Source organism: Hyla sarda, unplaced genomic scaffold (assembly GCF_029499605.1).
Source record: "Hyla sarda isolate aHylSar1 unplaced genomic scaffold, aHylSar1.hap1 scaffold_1950, whole genome shotgun sequence".
In the NCBI taxonomy this organism is placed as follows: domain Eukaryota; kingdom Metazoa; phylum Chordata; class Amphibia; order Anura; family Hylidae; genus Hyla; species Hyla sarda.
Window position 1 is genome coordinate 21300 of NW_026608606.1, and position 20985 is coordinate 42284.

At 43.4% G+C, this 20985-nt stretch overlaps 12 pseudogenes; all 12 read right to left on the reverse strand.

Moving 5' to 3' along the window:
- Window positions 1-863: 863 nt before the first annotated feature.
- On the reverse strand, window positions 864-1127 carry LOC130316753 (U2 spliceosomal RNA; annotated as a pseudogene).
- Window positions 1128-2602: 1475 nt separating this feature from the next.
- LOC130316747 (U2 spliceosomal RNA) lies at window positions 2603-2866 on the reverse strand (annotated as a pseudogene).
- Window positions 2867-4345: 1479 nt separating this feature from the next.
- LOC130316746 (U2 spliceosomal RNA) lies at window positions 4346-4609 on the reverse strand (annotated as a pseudogene).
- Window positions 4610-6079: 1470 nt separating this feature from the next.
- LOC130316731 (U2 spliceosomal RNA) lies at window positions 6080-6343 on the reverse strand (annotated as a pseudogene).
- A 1485-nt stretch (window positions 6344-7828) lies between these two features.
- On the reverse strand, window positions 7829-8091 carry LOC130316734 (U2 spliceosomal RNA; annotated as a pseudogene).
- Window positions 8092-9565: 1474 nt separating this feature from the next.
- Window positions 9566-9829, reverse strand: LOC130316732 (U2 spliceosomal RNA; annotated as a pseudogene).
- A 1459-nt stretch (window positions 9830-11288) lies between these two features.
- Window positions 11289-11553, reverse strand: LOC130316750 (U2 spliceosomal RNA; annotated as a pseudogene).
- A 1486-nt stretch (window positions 11554-13039) lies between these two features.
- LOC130316733 (U2 spliceosomal RNA) lies at window positions 13040-13303 on the reverse strand (annotated as a pseudogene).
- Window positions 13304-14786: 1483 nt separating this feature from the next.
- On the reverse strand, window positions 14787-15052 carry LOC130316751 (U2 spliceosomal RNA; annotated as a pseudogene).
- A 1486-nt stretch (window positions 15053-16538) lies between these two features.
- On the reverse strand, window positions 16539-16802 carry LOC130316735 (U2 spliceosomal RNA; annotated as a pseudogene).
- Window positions 16803-18287: 1485 nt separating this feature from the next.
- On the reverse strand, window positions 18288-18551 carry LOC130316758 (U2 spliceosomal RNA; annotated as a pseudogene).
- A 1473-nt stretch (window positions 18552-20024) lies between these two features.
- LOC130316736 (U2 spliceosomal RNA) lies at window positions 20025-20288 on the reverse strand (annotated as a pseudogene).
- Between the last annotated feature and the right edge of the window lie 697 nt (window positions 20289-20985).

Below are 20985 nucleotides of genomic sequence, written 5' to 3' on the forward strand. Positions count from 1 at the left end.
GAATGGCATTTTAAAAGTGCTAAGGGTCCTGGTGCAATAATCCTCCCATGAGGATCAGCCTCAACGGCTTTGTAGATTGCACTCATGTCAGCAACTCCATATACATTTTTTTTTCTTCATGCTTCTTTCTTCATCCTTTTTTCTTTCTGTCATTCAGACTTTCATTCATTCGATCTCTCTCACTCACTTGCTTTAACTCATTTGTTCTCACTCACTCACTCACTCACTCAATCACTCACTCACTCATTCACTCTCACTCACTCTCACTCTCTCACTCACTCGCTCACTAAGTCAGTCTCTCTCTCTCTCTCTCTTTTTCTTTTTATATATATTTTTTTCCGTCTTCTTCTTCTTCTTCTTCTTCTTCTTCTTCTTCAGACCCTGTCATAGCACTAATGCCTTTCCAATACCACCAGCAGATGGAGACACTCCATTGCAACATTGGTTGTGAGCAGCAGTTTCTAAAAACAAATGCCTCATGGCGGATTTCCCATCCATCAATGGATGGTAAATTTTGTTTTTATCATTCACTGACCACAGAAACCAATGCATGGTCAAGCAACAGCAATGACACACCCTTGTGTATAGGCATGAGACCCTCATGTCATTTAACAGGATTCAGCACCACCCACAAGACAGCTACCTGTCATGTCATGTCAAACCTGCACAGGTGTGCTAGATTATTATTATTTAGTTTTATTTTATTTTTTTACACCAATCAGTGTGCAAACATGGTCATTAAAACGCTAAATGACGTTCATAAACCAGTCAGTGCAACTCATCATTTTGGTCTCCAATTCTCAAACTCAAATTCTCACCCACGGAGGATTAAATGAGAATCTTTCTTGTTTAACACTGGAATGGGGTGGTGCACTGTTCACTACCCGAAGATACTGCCACATCGGGTCAATGCATAGGGCGACAGAAGCAAGCTTCCAAATCAGCTCCCTTTCTCAAAAATCCATTAAATTTATGGTCCCCAGATAGGGAACGTATGTATCAGTATGTGCTCACAAGTCACCCAAGTGCAAGTATTCACACAAAAAAAAACGTGCCTCAGGATGCGATCTGTCGCAAGATCCTTTCTTTTTTTACACTTGATCTAAGCCAAAAGGCCTAGAGGGGATAACCGGGAAAGGGGTGGACCCAACCATGTCCCCTTCATGAGCACTCACATTACTCATAGGAATGGAAGGAAGGCTGGCAGCCAACCAGCCTCCCATACACTTTCTGGGTGGGTGGCAGTCAGCCACCCATACATACATACAGCACAGGCTAAACCCACATCATCACTTAAAAAAAGGACAGGCGACCATTGCACTCTGATGGAGCATTTAGCAATGCAATCCATAGCCTGGCTTTTGCCTGAACCCCCATCACTCCTCCTCTTGCATATAAGACAATATTTCAGATCTGCATATGAAAACAACACGCCTACCTTTGTTGCACATAGCTGCCTGCCTGTCTCTAGTTACCCCACTGGCTGTAGCTGCGTCCCTTCCGACATGGAATAACACCAACTGTAACGATAAACTGAAAATTAACAGTATAAACCTGCATCATTTTGGACTCTGGTATTTGCTGAATCCGGGTGACCTGACAATCGATGGTGGTGCCGCTGGTGATTCTGGCCTTCTTGGAATCTGTTGGGCCTATGTGTTAGCTCACACATCACTTGGGTATCCATGGTAACTACCACAACATGGTCATCTGCAGTTTACATCTAGCCCGTGGCATTGAATGGCATTTTAAAAGTGCTAAGGGTCCTGGTGCAATAATCCTCCCATGAGGATCAGCCTCAACGGCTTTGTAGATTGCACTCATGTCAGCAACTCCATATACATTTTTTTTTCTTCATGCTTCTTTCTTCATCCTTTTTTCTTTCTGTCATTCAGACTTTCATTCATTCGATCTCTCTCACTCACTTGCTTTAACTCATTTGTTCTCACTCACTCACTCACTCAATCACTCACTCACTCATTCACTCTCACTCACTCTCACTCTCTCACTCACTCGCTCACTAAGTCAGTCTCTCTCTCTCTCTCTCTTTTTCTTTTTATATATATTTTTTTCCGTCTTCTTCTTCTTCTTCTTCTTCTTCTTCTTCTTCAGACCCTGTCATAGCACTAATGCCTTTCCAATACCACCAGCAGATGGAGACACTCCATTGCAACATTGGTTGTGAGCAGCAGTTTCTAAAAACAAATGCCTCATGGCGGATTTCCCATCCATCAATGGATGGTAAATTTTGTTTTTATCATTCACTGACCACAGAAACCAATGCATGGTCAAGCAACAGCAATGACACACCCTTGTGTATAGGCATGAGACCCTCATGTCATTTAACAGGATTCAGCACCACCCACAAGACAGCTACCTGTCATGTCATGTCAAACCTGCACAGGTGTGCTAGATTATTATTATTTAGTTTTATTTTATTTTTTTACACCAATCAGTGTGCAAACATGGTCATTAAAACGCTAAATGAATAGACGTTCATAAACCAGTCAGTGCAACTCATCATTTTGGTCTCCAATTCTCAAACTCAAATTCTCACCCACGGAGGATTAAATGAGAATCTTTCTTGTTTAACACTGGAATGGGGTGGTGCACTGTTCACTACCCGAAGATACTGCCACATCGGGTCAATGCATAGGGCGACAGAAGCAAGCTTCCAAATCAGCTCCCTTTCTCAAAAATCCATTTAATTTATGGTCCCCAGATAGGGAACGTATGTATCAGTATGTGCTCACAAGTCACCTAAGTGCAAGTATTCACACAAAAAAAAACGTGCCTCAGGATGCGATCTGTCGCAAGATCCTTTCTTTTTTTACACTTGATCTAAGCCAAAAGGCCTAGAGGGGATAACCGGGAAAGGGGTGGACCCAACCATGTCCCCTTCATGAGCACTCACATTACTCATAGGAATGGAAGGAAGGCTGGCAGCCAACCAGCCTCCCATACACTTTCTGGGTGGGTGGCAGTCAGCCACCCATACATACATACAGCACAGGCTAAACCCACATCATCACTTAAAAAAAGGACAGGCGACCATTGCACTCTGATGGAGCATTTAGCAATGCAATCCATAGCCTGGCTTTTGCCTGAACCCCCATCACTCCTCCTCTTGCATATAAGACAATATTTCAGATCTGCATATGAAAACAACACGCCTACCTTTGTTGCACATAGCTGCCTGCCTGTCTCTAGTTACCCCACTGGCTGTAGCTGCGTCCCTTCCGACATGGAATAACACCAACTGTAACGATAAACTGAAAATTAACAGTATAAACCTGCATCATTTTGGACTCTGGTATTTGCTGAATCCGGGTGACCTGACAATCGATGGTGGTGCCGCTGGTGATTCTGGCCTTCTTGGAATCTGTTGGGCCTATGTGTTAGCTCACACATCACTTGGGTATCCATGGTAACTACCACAACATGGTCATCTGCAGTTTACATCTAGCCCGTGGCATTGAATGGCATTTTAAAAGTGCTAAGGGTCCTGGTGCAATAATCCTCCCATGAGGATCAGCCTCAACGGCTTTGTAGATTGCACTCATGTCAGCAACTCCATATACATTTTTTTTTCTTCATGCTTCTTTCTTCATCCTTTTTTCTTTCTGTCATTCAGACTTTCATTCATTCGATCTCTCTCACTCACTTGCTTTAACTCATTTGTTCTCACTCACTCACTCACTCACTCAATCACTCACTCACTCATTCACTCTCACTCACTCTCACTCTCTCACTCACTCGCTCACTAAGTCAGTCTCTCTCTCTCTCTCTCTTTTTCTTTTTATATATATTTTTTTCCGTCTTCTTCTTCTTCTTCTTCTTCTTCTTCTTCTTCAGACCCTGTCATAGCACTAATGCCTTTCCAATACCACCAGCAGATGGAGACACTCCATTGCAACATTGGTTGTGAGCAGCAGTTTCTAAAAACAAATGCCTCATGGCGGATTTCCCATCCATCAATGGATGGTAAATTTTGTTTTTATCATTCACTGACCACAGAAACCAATGCATGGTCAAGCAACAGCAATGACACACCCTTGTGTATAGGCATGAGACCCTCATGTCATTTAACAGGATTCAGCACCACCCACAAGACAGCTACCTGTCATGTCATGTCAAACCTGCACAGGTGTGCTAGATTATTATTATTTAGTTTTATTTTATTTTTTTACACCAATCAGTGTGCAAACATGGTCATTAAAACGCTAAATGAATAGACGTTCATAAACCAGTCAGTGCAACTCATCATTTTGGTCTCCAATTCTCAAACTCAAATTCTCACCCACGGAGGATTAAATGAGAATCTTTCTTGTTTAACACTGGAATGGGGTGGTGCACTGTTCACTACCCGAAGATACTGCCACATCGGGTCAATGCATAGGGCGACAGAAGCAAGCTTCCAAATCAGCTCCCTTTCTCAAAAATCCATTTAATTTATGGTCCCCAGATAGGGAACGTATGTATCAGTATGTGCTCACAAGTCACCCAAGTGCAAGTATTCACACAAAAAAAAACGTGCCTCAGGATGCGATATGTCGCAAGATCCTTTCTTTTTTTACACTTGATCTAAGCCAAAAGGCCTAGAGGGGATAACCGGGAAAGGGGTGGACCCAACCATGTCCCCTTCATGAGCACTCACATTACTCATAGGAATGGAAGGAAGGCTGGCAGCCAACCAGCCTCCCATACACTTTCTGGGTGGGTGGCAGTCAGCCACCCATACATACATACAGCACAGGCTAAACCCACATCATCACTTAAAAAAAGGACAGGCGACCATTGCACTCTGATGGAGCATTTAGCAATGCAATCCATAGCCTGGCTTTTGCCTGAACCCCCATCACTCCTCCTCTTGCATATAAGACAATATTTCAGATCTGCATATGAAAACAACACGCCTACCTTTGTTGCACATAGCTGCCTGCCTGTCTCTAGTTACCCCACTGGCTGTAGCTGCGTCCCTTCCGACATGGAATAACACCAACTGTAACGATAAACTGAAAATTAACAGTATAAACCTGCATCATTTTGGACTCTGGTATTTGCTGAATCCGGGTGACCTGACAATCGATGGTGGTGCCGCTGGTGATTCTGGCCTTCTTGGAATCTGTTGGGCCTATGTGTTAGCTCACACATCACTTGGGTATCCATGGTAACTACCACAACATGGTCATCTGCAGTTTACATCTAGCCCGTGGCATTGAATGGCATTTTAAAAGTGCTAAGGGTCCTGGTGCAATAATCCTCCCATGAGGATCAGCCTCAACGGCTTTGTAGATTGCACTCATGTCAGCAACTCCATATACATTTTTTTTTCTTCATGCTTCTTTCTTCATCCTTTTTTCTTTCTGTCATTCAGACTTTCATTCATTCGATCTCTCTCACTCACTTGCTTTAACTCATTTGTTCTCACTCACTCACTCACTCACTCAATCACTCACTCACTCATTCACTCTCACTCACTCTCACTCTCTCACTCACTCGCTCACTAAGTCAGTCTCTCTCTCTCTCTCTCTTTTTCTTTTTATATATATTTTTTTCCGTCTTCTTCTTCTTCTTCTTCTTCTTCAGACCCTGTCATAGCACTAATGCCTTTCCAATACCACCAGCAGATGGAGACACTCCATTGCAACATTGGTTGTGAGCAGCAGTTTCTAAAAACAAATGCCTCATGGCGGATTTCCCATCCATCAATGGATGGTAAATTTTGTTTTTATCATTCACTGACCACAGAAACCAATGCATGGTCAAGCAACAGCAATGACACACCCTTGTGTATAGGCATGAGACCCTCATGTCATTTAACAGGATTCAGCACCACCCACAAGACAGCTACCTGTCATGTCATGTCAAACCTGCACAGGTGTGCTAGATTATTATTATTTAGTTTTATTTTATTTTTTTACACCAATCAGTGTGCAAACATGGTCATTGAAACGCTAAATGAATAGACGTTCATAAACCAGTCAGTGCAACTCATCATTTTGGTCTCCAATTCTCAAACTCAAATTCTCACCCACGGAGGATTAAATGAGAATCTTTCTTGTTTAACACTGGAATGGGGTGGTGCACTGTTCACTACCCGAAGATACTGCCACATCGGGTCAATGCATAGGGCGACAGAAGCAAGCTTCCAAATCAGCTCCCTTTCTCAAAAATCCATTTAATTTATGGTCCCCAGATAGGGAACGTATGTATCAGTATGTGCTCACAAGTCACCCAAGTGCAAGTATTCACACAAAAAAAAACGTGCCTCAGGATGCGATCTGTCGCAAGATCCTTTCTTTTTTTACACTTGATCTAAGCCAAAAGGCCTAGAGGGGATAACCGGGAAAGGGGTGGACCCAACCATGTCCCCTTCATGAGCACTCACATTACTCATAGGAATGGAAGGAAGGCTGGCAGCCAACCAGCCTCCCATACACTTTCTGGGTGGGTGGCAGTCAGCCACCCATACATACATACAGCACAGGCTAAACCCACATCATCACTTAAAAAAAGGACAGGCGACCATTGCACTCTGATGGAGCATTTAGCAATGCAATCCATAGCCTGGCTTTTGCCTGAACCCCCATCACTCCTCCTCTTGCATATAAGACAATATTTCAGATCTGCATATGAAAACAACACGCCTACCTTTGTTGCACATAGCTGCCTGCCTGTCTCTAGTTACCCCACTGGCTGTAGCTGCGTCCCTTCCGACATGGAATAACACCAACTGTAACGATAAACTGAAAATTAACAGTATAAACCTGCATCATTTTGGACTCTGGTATTTGCTGAATCCGGGTGACCTGACAATCGATGGTGGTGCCGCTGGTGATTCTGGCCTTCTTGGAATCTGTTGGGCCTATGTGTTAGCTCACACATCACTTGGGTATCCATGGTAACTACCACAACATGGTCATCTGCAGTTTACATCTAGCCCGTGGCATTGAATGGCATTTTAAAAGTGCTAAGGGTCCTGGTGCAATAATCCTCCCATGAGGATCAGCCTCAACGGCTTTGTAGATTGCACTCATGTCAGCAACTCCATATACATTTTTTTTTCTTCATGCTTCTTTCTTCATCCTTTTTTCTTTCTGTCATTCAGACTTTCATTCATTCGATCTCTCTCACTCACTTGCTTTAACTCATTTGTTCTCACTCACTCACTCACTCACTCAATCACTCACTCACTCATTCACTCTCACTCACTCTCACTCTCTCACTCACTCGCTCACTAAGTCAGTCTCTCTCTCTCTCTCTCTTTTTCTTTTTATATATATTTTTTTCCGTCTTCTTCTTCTTCTTCTTCTTCTTCTTCTTCTTCTTCTTCAGACCCTGTCATAGCACTAATGCCTTTCCAATACCACCAGCAGATGGAGACACTCCATTGCAACATTGGTTGTGAGCAGCAGTTTCTAAAAACAAATGCCTCATGGCGGATTTCCCATCCATCAATGGATGGTAAATTTTGTTTTTATCATTCACTGACCACAGAAACCAATGCATGGTCAAGCAACAGCAATGACACACCCTTGTGTATAGGCATGAGACCCTCATGTCATTTAACAGGATTCAGCACCACCCACAAGACAGCTACCTGTCATGTCATGTCAAACCTGCACAGGTGTGCTAGATTATTATTATTTAGTTTTATTTTATTTTTTTACACCAATCAGTGTGCAAACATGGTCATTAAAACGCTAAATGAATAGACGTTCATAAACCAGTCAGTGCAACTCATCATTTTGGTCTCCAATTCTCAAACTCAAATTCTCACCCACGGAGGATTAAATGAGAATCTTTCTTGTTTAACACTGGAATGGGGTGGTGCACTGTTCACTACCCGAAGATACTGCCACATCGGGTCAATGCATAGGGCGACAGAAGCAAGCTTCCAAATCAGCTCCCTTTCTCAAAAATCCATTTAATTTATGGTCCCCAGATAGGGAACGTATGTATCAGTATGTGCTCACAAGTCACCCAAGTGCAAGTATTCACACAAAAAAAACGTGCCTCAGGATGCAATCTGTCGCAAGATCCTTTCTTTTTTTACACTTGATCTAAGCCAAAAGGCCTAGAGGGGATAACCGGGAAAGGGGTGGACCCAACCATGTCCCCTTCATGAGCACTCACATTACTCATAGGAATGGAAGGAAGGCTGGCAGCCAACCAGCCTCCCATACACTTTCTGGGTGGGTGGCAGTCAGCCACCCATACATACATACAGCACAGGCTAAACCCACATCATCACTTAAAAAAAGGACAGGCGACCATTGCACTCTGATGGAGCATTTAGCAATGCAATCCATAGCCTGGCTTTTGCCTGAACCCCCATCACTCCTCCTCTTGCATATAAGACAATATTTCAGATCTGCATATGAAAACAACACGCCTACCTTTGTTGCACATAGCTGCCTGCCTGTCTCTAGTTACCCCACTGGCTGTAGCTGCGTCCCTTCCGACATGGAATAACACCAACTGTAACGATAAACTGAAAATTAACAGTATAAACCTGCATCATTTTGGACTCTGGTATTTGCTGAATCCGGGTGACCTGACAATCGATGGTGGTGCCGCTGGTGATTCTGGCCTTCTTGGAATCTGTTGGGCCTATGTGTTAGCTCACACATCACTTGGGTATCCATGGTAACTACCACAACATGGTCATCTGCAGTTTACATCTAGCCCGTGGCATTGAATGGCATTTTAAAAGTGCTAAGGGTCCTGGTGCAATAATCCTCCCATGAGGATCAGCCTCAACGGCTTTGTAGATTGCACTCATGTCAGCAACTCCATATACATTTTTTTTTCTTCATGCTTCTTTCTTCATCCTTTTTTCTTTCTGTCATTCAGACTTTCATTCATTCGATCTCTCTCACTCACTTGCTTTAACTCATTTGTTCTCACTCACTCACTCACTCACTCACTCAATCACTCACTCACTCATTCACTCTCACTCACTCTCACTCTCTCACTCACTCGCTCACTAAGTCAGTCTCTCTCTCTCTCTCTCTTTTTCTTTTTATATATATTTTTTTCCGTCTTCTTCTTCTTCTTCTTCTTCTTCAGACCCTGTCATAGCACTAATGCCTTTCCAATACCACCAGCAGATGGAGACACTCCATTGCAACATTGGTTGTGAGCAGCAGTTTCTAAAAACAAATGCCTCATGGCGGATTTCCCATCCATCAATGGATGGTAAATTTTGTTTTTATCATTCACTGACCACAGAAACCAATGCATGGTCAAGCAACAGCAATGACACACCCTTGTGTATAGGCATGAGACCCTCATGTCATTTAACAGGATTCAGCACCACCCACAAGACAGCTACCTGTCATGTCATGTCAAACCTGCACAGGTGTGCTAGATTATTATTATTTAGTTTTATTTTATTTTTTTACACCAATCAGTGTGCAAACATGGTCATTAAAACGCTAAATGAATAGACGTTCATAAACCAGTCAGTGCAACTCATCATTTTGGTCTCCAATTCTCAAACTCAAATTCTCACCCACGGAGGATTAAATGAGAATCTTTCTTGTTTAACACTGGAATGGGGTGGTGCACTGTTCACTACCCGAAGATACTGCCACATCGGGTCAATGCATAGGGCGACAGAAGCAAGCTTCCAAATCAGCTCCCTTTCTCAAAAATCCATTTAATTTATGGTCCCCAGATAGGGAACGTATGTATCAGTATGTGCTCACAAGTCACCCAAGTGCAAGTATTCACACAAAAAAAAACGTGCCTCAGGATGCGATCTGTCGCAAGATCCTTTCTTTTTTTACACTTGATCTAAGCCAAAAGGCCTAGAGGGGATAACCGGGAAAGGGGTGGACCCAACCATGTCCCCTTCATGAGCACTCACATTACTCATAGGAATGGAAGGAAGGCTGGCAGCCAACCAGCCTCCCATACACTTTCTGGGTGGGTGGCAGTCAGCCACCCATACATACATACAGCACAGGCTAAACCCACATCATCACTTAAAAAAAGGACAGGCGACCATTGCACTCTGATGGAGCATTTAGCAATGCAATCCATAGCCTGGCTTTTGCCTGAACCCCCATCACTCCTCCTCTTGCATATAAGACAATATTTCAGATCTGCATATGAAAACAACACGCCTACCTTTGTTGCACATAGCTGCCTGCCTGTCTCTAGTTACCCCACTGGCTGTAGCTGCGTCCCTTCCGACATGGAATAACACCAACTGTAACGATAAACTGAAAATTAACAGTATAAACCTGCATCATTTTGGACTCTGGTATTTGCTGAATCCGGGTGACCTGACAATCGATGGTGGTGCCGCTGGTGATTCTGGCCTTCTTGGAATCTGTTGGGCCTATGTGTTAGCTCACACATCACTTGGGTATCCATGGTAACTACCACAACATGGTCATCTGCAGTTTACATCTAGCCCGTGGCATTGAATGGCATTTTAAAAGTGCTAAGGGTCCTGGTGCAATAATCCTCCCATGAGGATCAGCCTCAACGGCTTTGTAGATTGCACTCATGTCAGCAACTCCATATACATTTTTTTTTCTTCATGCTTCTTTCTTCATCCTTTTTTCTTTCTGTCATTCAGACTTTCATTCATTCGATCTCTCTCACTCACTTGCTTTAACTCATTTGTTCTCACTCACTCACTCACTCACTCAATCACTCACTCACTCATTCACTCTCACTCACTCTCACTCTCTCACTCACTCGCTCACTAAGTCAGTCTCTCTCTCTCTCTCTTTTTCTTTTTATATATATTTTTTTCCGTCTTCTTCTTCTTCTTCAGACCCTGTCATAGCACTAATGCCTTTCCAATACCACCAGCAGATGGAGACACTCCATTGCAACATTGGTTGTGAGCAGCAGTTTCTAAAAACAAATGCCTCATGGCGGATTTCCCATCCATCAATGGATGGTAAATTTTGTTTTTATCATTCACTGACCACAGAAACCAATGCATGGTCAAGCAACAGCAATGACTCACCCTTGTGTATAGGCATGAGACCCTCATGTCATTTAACAGGATTCAGCACCACCCACAAGACAGCTACCTGTCATGTCATGTCAAACCTGCACAGGTGTGCTAGATTATTATTATTTAGTTTTATTTTATTTTTTTACACCAATCAGTGTGCAAACATGGTCATTAAAACGCTAAATGAATAGACGTTCATAAACCAGTCAGTGCAACTCATCATTTTGGTCTCCAATTCTCAAACTCAAATTCTCACCCACGGAGGATTAAATGAGAATCTTTCTTGTTTAACACTGGAATGGGGTGGTGCACTGTTCACTACCCGAAGATACTGCCACATCGGGTCAATGCATAGGGCGACAGAAGCAAGCTTCCAAATCAGCTCCCTTTCTCAAAAATCCATTTAATTTATGGTCCCCAGATAGGGAACGTATGTATCAGTATGTGCTCACAAGTCACCCAAGTGCAAGTATTCACACAAAAAAAAAACGTGCCTCAGGATGCGATCTGTCGCAAGATCCTTTCTTTTTTTACACTTGATCTAAGCCAAAAGGCCTAGAGGGGATAACCGGGAAAGGGGTGGACCCAACCATGTCCCCTTCATGAGCACTCACATTACTCATAGGAATGGAAGGAAGGCTGGCAGCCAACCAGCCTCCCATACACTTTCTGGGTGGGTGGCAGTCAGCCACCCATACATACATACAGCACAGGCTAAACCCACATCATCACTTAAAAAAAGGACAGGCGACCATTGCACTCTGATGGAGCATTTAGCAATGCAATCCATAGCCTGGCTTTTGCCTGAACCCCCATCACTCCTCCTCTTGCATATAAGACAATATTTCAGATCTGCATATGAAAACAACACGCCTACCTTTGTTGCACATAGCTGCCTGCCTGTCTCTAGTTACCCCACTGGCTGTAGCTGCGTCCCTTCCGACATGGAATAACACCAACTGTAACGATAAACTGAAAATTAACAGTATAAACCTGCATCATTTTGGACTCTGGTATTTGCTGAATCCGGGTGACCTGACAATCGATGGTGGTGCCGCTGGTGATTCTGGCCTTCTTGGAATCTGTTGGGCCTATGTGTTAGCTCACACATCACTTGGGTATCCATGGTAACTACCACAACATGGTCATCTGCAGTTTACATCTAGCCCGTGGCATTGAATGGCATTTTAAAAGTGCTAAGGGTCCTGGTGCAATAATCCTCCCATGAGGATCAGCCTCAACGGCTTTGTAGATTGCACTCATGTCAGCAACTCCATATACATTTTTTTTTCTTCATGCTTCTTTCTTCATCCTTTTTTCTTTCTGTCATTCAGACTTTCATTCATTCGATCTCTCTCACTCACTTGCTTTAACTCATTTGTTCTCACTCACTCACTCACTCACTCACTCAATCACTCACTCACTCATTCACTCTCACTCACTCTCACTCTCTCACTCACTCGCTCACTAAGTCAGTCTCTCTCTCTCTCTCTCTTTTTCTTTTTATATATATTTTTTTCCGTCTTCTTCTTCTTCTTCTTCTTCTTCTTCTTCTTCTTCAGACCCTGTCATAGCACTAATGCCTTTCCAATACCACCAGCAGATGGAGACACTCCATTGCAACATTGGTTCTGAGCAGCAGTTTCTTAAAACAAATGCCTCATGGCGGATTTCCCATCCATCAATGGATGGTAAATTTTGTTTTTATCATTCACTGACCACAGAAACCAATGCATGGTCAAGCAACAGCAATGACACACCCTTGTGTATAGGCATGAGACCCTCATGTCATTTAACAGGATTCAGCACCACCCACAAGACAGCTACCTGTCATGTCATGTCAAACCTGCACAGGTGTGCTAGATTATTATTATTTAGTTTTATTTTATTTTTTTACACCAATCAGTGTGCAAACATGGTCATTAAAACGCTAAATGAATAGACGTTCATAAACCAGTCAGTGCAACTCATCATTTTGGTCTCCAATTCTCAAACTCAAATTCTCACCCACGGAGGATTAAATGAGAATCTTTCTTGTTTAACACTGGAATGGGGTGGTGCACTGTTCACTACCCGAAGATACTGCCACATCGGGTCAATGCATAGGGCGACAGAAGCAAGCTTCCAAATCAGCTCCCTTTCTCAAAAATCCATTTAATTTATGGTCCCCAGATAGGGAACGTATGTATCAGTATGTGCTCACAAGTCACCCAAGTGCAAGTATTCACACAAAAAAAAACGTGCCTCAGGATGCGATCTGTCGCAAGATCCTTTCTTTTTTTACACTTGATCTAAGCCAAAAGGCCTAGAGGGGATAACCGGGAAAGGGGTGGACCCAACCATGTCCCCTTCATGAGCACTCACATTACTCATAGGAATGGAAGGAAGGCTGGCAGCCAACCAGCCTCCCATACACTTTCTGGGTGGGTGGCAGTCAGCCACCCATACATACATACAGCACAGGCTAAACCCACATCATCACTTAAAAAAAGGACAGGCGACCATTGCACTCTGATGGAGCATTTAGCAATGCAATCCATAGCCTGGCTTTTGCCTGAACCCCCATCACTCCTCCTCTTGCATATAAGACAATATTTCAGATCTGCATATGAAAACAACACGCCTACCTTTGTTGCACATAGCTGCCTGCCTGTCTCTAGTTACCCCACTGGCTGTAGCTGCGTCCCTTCCGACATGGAATAACACCAACTGTAACGATAAACTGAAAATTAACAGTATAAACCTGCATCATTTTGGACTCTGGTATTTGCTGAATCCGGGTGACCTGACAATCGATGGTGGTGCCGCTGGTGATTCTGGCCTTCTTGGAATCTGTTGGGCCTATGTGTTAGCTCACACATCACTTGGGTATCCATGGTAACTACCACAACATGGTCATCTGCAGTTTACATCTAGCCCGTGGCATTGAATGGCATTTTAAAAGTGCTAAGGGTCCTGGTGCAATAATCCTCCCATGAGGATCAGCCTCAACGGCTTTGTAGATTGCACTCATGTCAGCAACTCCATATACATTTTTTTTTCTTCATGCTTCTTTCTTCATCCTTTTTTCTTTCTGTCATTCAGACTTTCATTCATTCGATCTCTCTCACTCACTTGCTTTAACTCATTTGTTCTCACTCACTCACTCACTCACTCACTCAATCACTCACTCACTCATTCACTCTCACTCACTCTCACTCTCTCACTCACTCGCTCACTAAGTCAGTCTCTCTCTCTCTCTCTCTTTTTCTTTTTATATATATTTTTTTCCGTCTTCTTCTTCTTCTTCTTCTTCTTCTTCTTCTTCAGACCCTGTCATAGCACTAATGCCTTTCCAATACCACCAGCAGATGGAGACACTCCATTGCAACATTGGTTGTGAGCAGCAGTTTCTTAAAACAAATGCCTCATGGCGGATTTCCCATCCATCAATGGATGGTAAATTTTGTTTTTATCATTCACTGACCACAGAAACCAATGCATGGTCAAGCAACAGCAATGACACACCCTTGTGTATAGGCATGAGACCCTCATGTCATTTAACAGGATTCAGCACCACCCACAAGACAGCTACCTGTCATGTCATGTCAAACCTGCACAGGTGTGCTAGATTATTATTATTTAGTTTTATTTTATTTTTTTACACCAATCAGTGTGCAAACATGGTCATTAAAACGCTAAATGAATAGACGTTCATAAACCAGTCAGTGCAACTCATCATTTTGGTCTCCAATTCTCAAACTCAAATTCTCACCCACGGAGGATTAAATGAGAATCTTTCTTGTTTAACACTGGAATGGGGTGGTGCACTGTTCACTACCCGAAGATACTGCCACATCGGGTCAATGCATAGGGCGACAGAAGCAAGCTTCCAAATCAGCTCCCTTTCTCAAAAATCCATTTAATTTATGGTCCCCAGATAGGGAACGTATGTATCAGTATATGCTCACAAGTCACCCAAGTGCAAGTATTCACACAAAAAAAAAAACGTGCCTCAGGATGCGATCTGTCGCAAGATCCTTTCTTTTTTTACACTTGATCTAAGCCAAAAGGCCTAGAGGGGATAACCGGGAAAGGGGTGGACCCAACCATGTCCCCTTCATGAGCACTCACATTACTCATAGGAATGGAAGGAAGGCTGGCAGCCAACCAGCCTCCCATACACTTTCTGGGTGGGTGGCAGTCAGCCACCCATACATACATACAGCACAGGCTAAACCCACATCATCACTTAAAAAAAGGACAGGCGACCATTGCACTCTGATGGAGCATTTAGCAATGCAATCCATAGCCTGGCTTTTGCCTGAACCCCCATCACTCCTCCTCTTGCATATAAGACAATATTTCAGATCTGCATATGAAAACAACACGCCTACCTTTGTTGCACATAGCTGCCTGCCTGTCTCTAGTTACCCCACTGGCTGTAGCTGCGTCCCTTCCGACATGGAATAACACCAACTGTAACGATAAACTGAAAATTAACAGTATAAACCTGCATCATTTTGGACTCTGGTATTTGCTGAATCCGGGTGACCTGACAATCGATGGTGGTGCCGCTGGTGATTCTGGCCTTCTTGGAATCTGTTGGGCCTATGTGTTAGCTCACACATCACTTGGGTATCCATGGTAACTACCACAACATGGTCATCTGCAGTTTACATCTAGCCCGTGGCATTGAATGGCATTTTAAAAGTGCTAAGGGTCCTGGTGCAATAATCCTCCCATGAGGATCAGCCTCAACGGCTTTGTAGATTGCACTCATGTCAGCAACTCCATATACATTTTTTTTTCTTCATGCTTCTTTCTTCATCCTTTTTTCTTTTCTGTCATTCAGACTTTCATTCATTCGATCTCTCTCACTCACTTGCTTTAACTCATTTGTTCTCACTCACTCACTCACTCACTCAATCACTCACTCACTCATTCACTCTCACTCACTCTCACTCTCTCACTCACTCGCTCACTAAGTCAGTCTCTCTCTCTCTCTCTCTTTTTCTTTTTATATATATTTTTTTCCGTCTTCTTCTTCTTCTTCTTCTTCTTCTTCTTCTTCTTCTTCAGACCCTGTCATAGCACTAATGCCTTTCCAATACCACCAGCAGATGGAGACACTCCATTGCAACATTGGTTGTGAGCAGCAGTTTCTAAAAACAAATGCCTCATGGCGGATTTCCCATCCATCAATGGATGGTAAATTTTGTTTTTATCATTCACTGACCACAGAAACCAATGCATGGTCAAGCAACAGCAATGACACACCCTTGTGTATAGGCATGAGACCCTCATGTCATTTAACAGGATTCAGCACCACCCACAAGACAGCTACCTGTCATGTCATGTCAAACCTGCACAGGTGTGCTAGATTATTATTATTTAGTTTTATTTTATTTTTTTACACCAATCAGTGTGCAAACATGGTCATTAAAACGCTAAATGAATAGACGTTCATAAACCAGTCAGTGCAACTCATCATTTTGGTCTCCAATTCTCAAACTCAAATTCTCACCCACGGAGGATTAAATGAGAATCTTTCTTGTTTAACACTGGAATGGGGTGGTGCACTGTTCACTACCCGAAGATACTGCCACATCGGGTCAATGCATAGGGCGACAGAAGCAAGCTTCCAAATCAGCTCCCTTTCTCAAAAATCCATTTAATTTATGGTCCCCAGATAGGGAACGTATGTATCAGTATGTGCTCACAAGTCACCCAAGTGCAAGTATTCACACAAAAAAAAACGTGCCTCAGGATGCGATCTGTCGCAAGATCCTTTCTTTTTTTACACTTGATCTAAGCCAAAAGGCCTAGAGGGGATAACCGGGAAAGGGGTGGACCCAACCATGTCCCCTTCATGAGCACTCACATTACTCATAGGAATGGAAGGAAGGCTGGCAGCCAACCAGCCTCCCATACACTTTCTGGGTGGGTGGCAGTCAGCCACCCATACATACATACAGCACAGGCTAAACCCACATCATCACTTAAAAAAAGGACAGGCGACCATTGCACTCTGATGGAGCATTTAGCAATGCAATCCATAGCCTGGCTTTTGCCTGAACCCCCATCACTCCTCCTCTTGCATATAAGACAATATTTCAGATCTGCATATGAAAACAACACGCCTACCTTTGTTGCACATAGCTGCCTGCCTGTCTCTAGTTACCCCACTGGCTGTAGCTGCGTCCCTTCCGACATGGAATAACACCAACTGTAACGATAAACTGAAAATTAACAGTATAAACCTGCATCATTTTGGACTCTGGTATTTGCTGAATCCGGGTGACCTGACAATCGATGGTGGTGCCGCTGGTGATTCTGGCCTTCTTGGAATCTGTTGGGCCTATGTGTTAGCTCACACATCACTTGGGTATCCATGGTAACTACCACAACATGGTCATCTGCAGTTTACATCTAGCCCGTGGCATTGAATGGCATTTTAAAAGTGCTAAGGGTCCTGGTGCAATAATCCTCCCATGAGGATCAGCCTCAACGGCTTTGTAGATTGCACTCATGTCAGCAACTCCATATACATTTTTTTTTCTTCATGCTTCTTTCTTCATCCTTTTTTCTTTCTGTCATTCAGACTTTCATTCATTCGATCTCTCTCACTCACTTGCTTTAACTCATTTGTTCTCACTCACTCACTCACTCACTCACTCACTCACTCAATCACTCACTCACTCATTCACTCTCACTCACTCTCACTCTCTCACTCACTCGCTCACTAAGTCAGTCTCTCTCTCTCTCTCTCTTTTTCTTTTTATATATATTTTTTTCCGTCTTCTTCTTCTTCTTCTTCTTCTTCTTCAGACCCTGTCATAGCACTAATGCCTTTCCAATACCACCAGCAGATGGAGACACTCCATTGCAACATTGGTTGTGAGCAGCAGTTTCTAAAAACAAATGCCTCATGGCGGATTTCCCATCCATCAATGGATGGTAAATTTTGTTTTTATCATTCACTGACCACAGAAACCAATGCATGGTCAAGCAACAGCAATGACACACCCTTGTGTATAGGCATGAGACCCTCATGTCATTTAACAGGATTCAGCACCACCCACAAGACAGCTACCTGTCATGTCATGTCAAACCTGCACAGGTGTGCTAGATTATTATTATTTAGTTTTATTTTATTTTTTTACACCAATCAGTGTGCAAACATGGTCATTAAAACGCTAAATGAATAGACGTTCATAAACCAGTCAGTGCAACTCATCATTTTGGTCTCCAATTCTCAAACTCAAATTCTCACCCACGGAGGATTAAATGAGAATCTTTCTTGTTTAACACTGGAATGGGGTGGTGCACTGTTCACTACCCGAAGATACTGCCACATCGGGTCAATGCATAGGGCGACAGAAGCAAGCTTCCAAATCAGCTCCCTTTCTCAAAAATCCATTTAATTTATGGTCCCCAGATAGGGAACGTATGTATCAGTATGTGCTCACAAGTCACCCAAGTGCAAGTATTCACACAAAAAAAAATGTGCCTCAGGATGCGATCTGTCGCAAGATCCTTTCTTTTTTTACACTTGATCTAAGCCAAAAGGCCTAGAGGGGATAACCGGGAAAGGGGTGGACCCAACCATGTCCCCTTCATGAGCACTCACATTACTCATAGGAATGGAAGGAAGGCTGGCAGCCAACCAGCCTCCCATACACTTTCTGGGTGGGTGGCAGTCAGCCACCCATACATACATACAGCACAGGCTAAACCCACATCATCACTTAAAAAAAGGACAGGCGACCATTGCACTCTGATGGAGCATTTAGCAATGCAATCCATAGCCTGGCTTTTGCCTGAACCCCCATCACTCCTCCTCTTGCATATAAGACAATATTTCAGATCTGCATATGAAAACAACACGCCTACCTTTGTTGCACATAGCTGCCTGCCTGTCTCTAGTTACCCCACTGGCTGTAGCTGCGTCCCTTCCGACATGGAATAACACCAACTGTAACGATAAACTGAAAATTAACAGTATAAACCTGCATCATTTTGGACTCTGGTATTTGCTGAATCCGGGTGACCTGACAATCGATGGTGGTGCCGCTGGTGATTCTGGCCTTCTTGGAATCTGTTGGGCCTATGTGTTAGCTCACACATCACTTGGGTATCCATGGTAACTACCACAACATGGTCATCTGCAGTTTACATCTAGCCCGTGGCATTGAATGGCATTTTAAAAGTGCTAAGGGTCCTGGTGCAATAATCCTCCCATGAGGATCAGCCTCAACGGCTTTGTAGATTGCACTCATGTCAGCAACTCCATATACATTTTTTTTTCTTCATGCTTCTTTCTTCATCCTTTTTTCTTTCTGTCATTCAGACTTTCATTCATTCGATCTCTCTCACTCACTTGCTTTAACTCATTTGTTCTCACTCACTCACTCACTCACTCAATCACTCACTCACTCATTCACTCTCACTCACTCTCACTCTCTCACTCACTCGCTCACTAAGTCAGTCTCTCTCTCTCTCTCTCTTTTTCTTTTTATATATATTTTTTTCCGTCTTCTTCTTCTTCTTCTTCTTCTTCTTCAGACCCTGTCATAGCACTAATGCCTTTCCAATACCACCAGCAGATGGAGACACTCCATTGCAACATTGGTTGTGAGCAGCAGTTTCTAAAAACAAATGCCTCATGGCGGATTTCCCATCCATCAATGGATGGTAAATTTTGTTTTTATCATTCACTGACCACAGAAACCAATGCATGGTCAAGCAACAGCAATGACACACCCTTGTGTATAGGCATGAGACCCTCATGTCATTTAACAGGATTCAGCACCACCCACAAGACAGCTACCTGTCATGTCATGTCAAACCTGCACAGGTGTGCTAGATTATTATTATTTAGTTTTATTTTATTTTTTTACACCAATCAGTGTGCAAACATGGTCATTAAAACGCTAAATGAATAGACGTTCATAAACCAGTCAGTGCAACTCATCATTTTGGTCTCCAATTCTCAAACTCAAATTCTCACCCACGGAGGATTAAATGAGAATCTTTCTTGTTTAACACTGGAATGGGGTGGTGCACTGTTCACTACCCGAAGATACTGCCACATCGGGTCAATGCATAGGGCGACAGAAGCAAGCTTCCAAATCAGCTCCCTTTCTCAAAAATCCATTTAATTTATGGTCCCCAGATAGGGAACGTATGTATCAGTATGTGCTCACAAGTCACCCAAGTGCAAGTATTCACACAAAAAAAAACGTGCCTCAGGATGCGATCTGTCGCAAGATCCTTTCTTTTTTTACACTTGATCTAAGCCAAAAGGCCTAGAGGGGATAACCGGGAAAGGGGTGGACCCAACCATGTCCCCTTCATGAGCACTCACATTACTCATAGGAATGGAAGGAAGGCTGGCAGCCAACCAGCCTCCCATACACTTTCTGGGTGGGTGGCAGTCAGCCACCCATACATACATACAGCACAGGCTAAACCCACATCATCACTTAAAAAAAGGACAGGCGACCATTGCACTCTGATGGAGCATTTAGCAATGCAATCCATAGCCTGGCTTTTGCCTGAACCCCCATCACTCCTCCTCTTGCATATAAGACAATATTTCAGATCTGCATATGAAAACAACACGCCTACCTTTGTTGCACATAGCTGCCTGCCTGTCTCTAGTTACCCCACTGGCTGTAGCTGCGTCCCTTCCGACATGGAATAACACCAACTGTAACGATAAACTGAAAATTAACAGTATAAACCTGCATCATTTTGGACTCTGGTATTTGCTGAATCCGGGTGACCTGACAATCGATGGTGGTGCCGCTGGTGATTCTGGCCTTCTTGGAATCTGTTGGGCCTATGTGTTAGCTCACACATCACTTGGGTATCCATGGTAACTACCACAACATGGTCATCTGCAGTTTACATCTAGCCCGTGGCATTGAATGGCATTTTAAAAGTGCTAAGGGTCCTGGTGCAATAATCCTCCCATGAGGATCAGCCTCAACGGCTTTGTAGATTGCACTCAT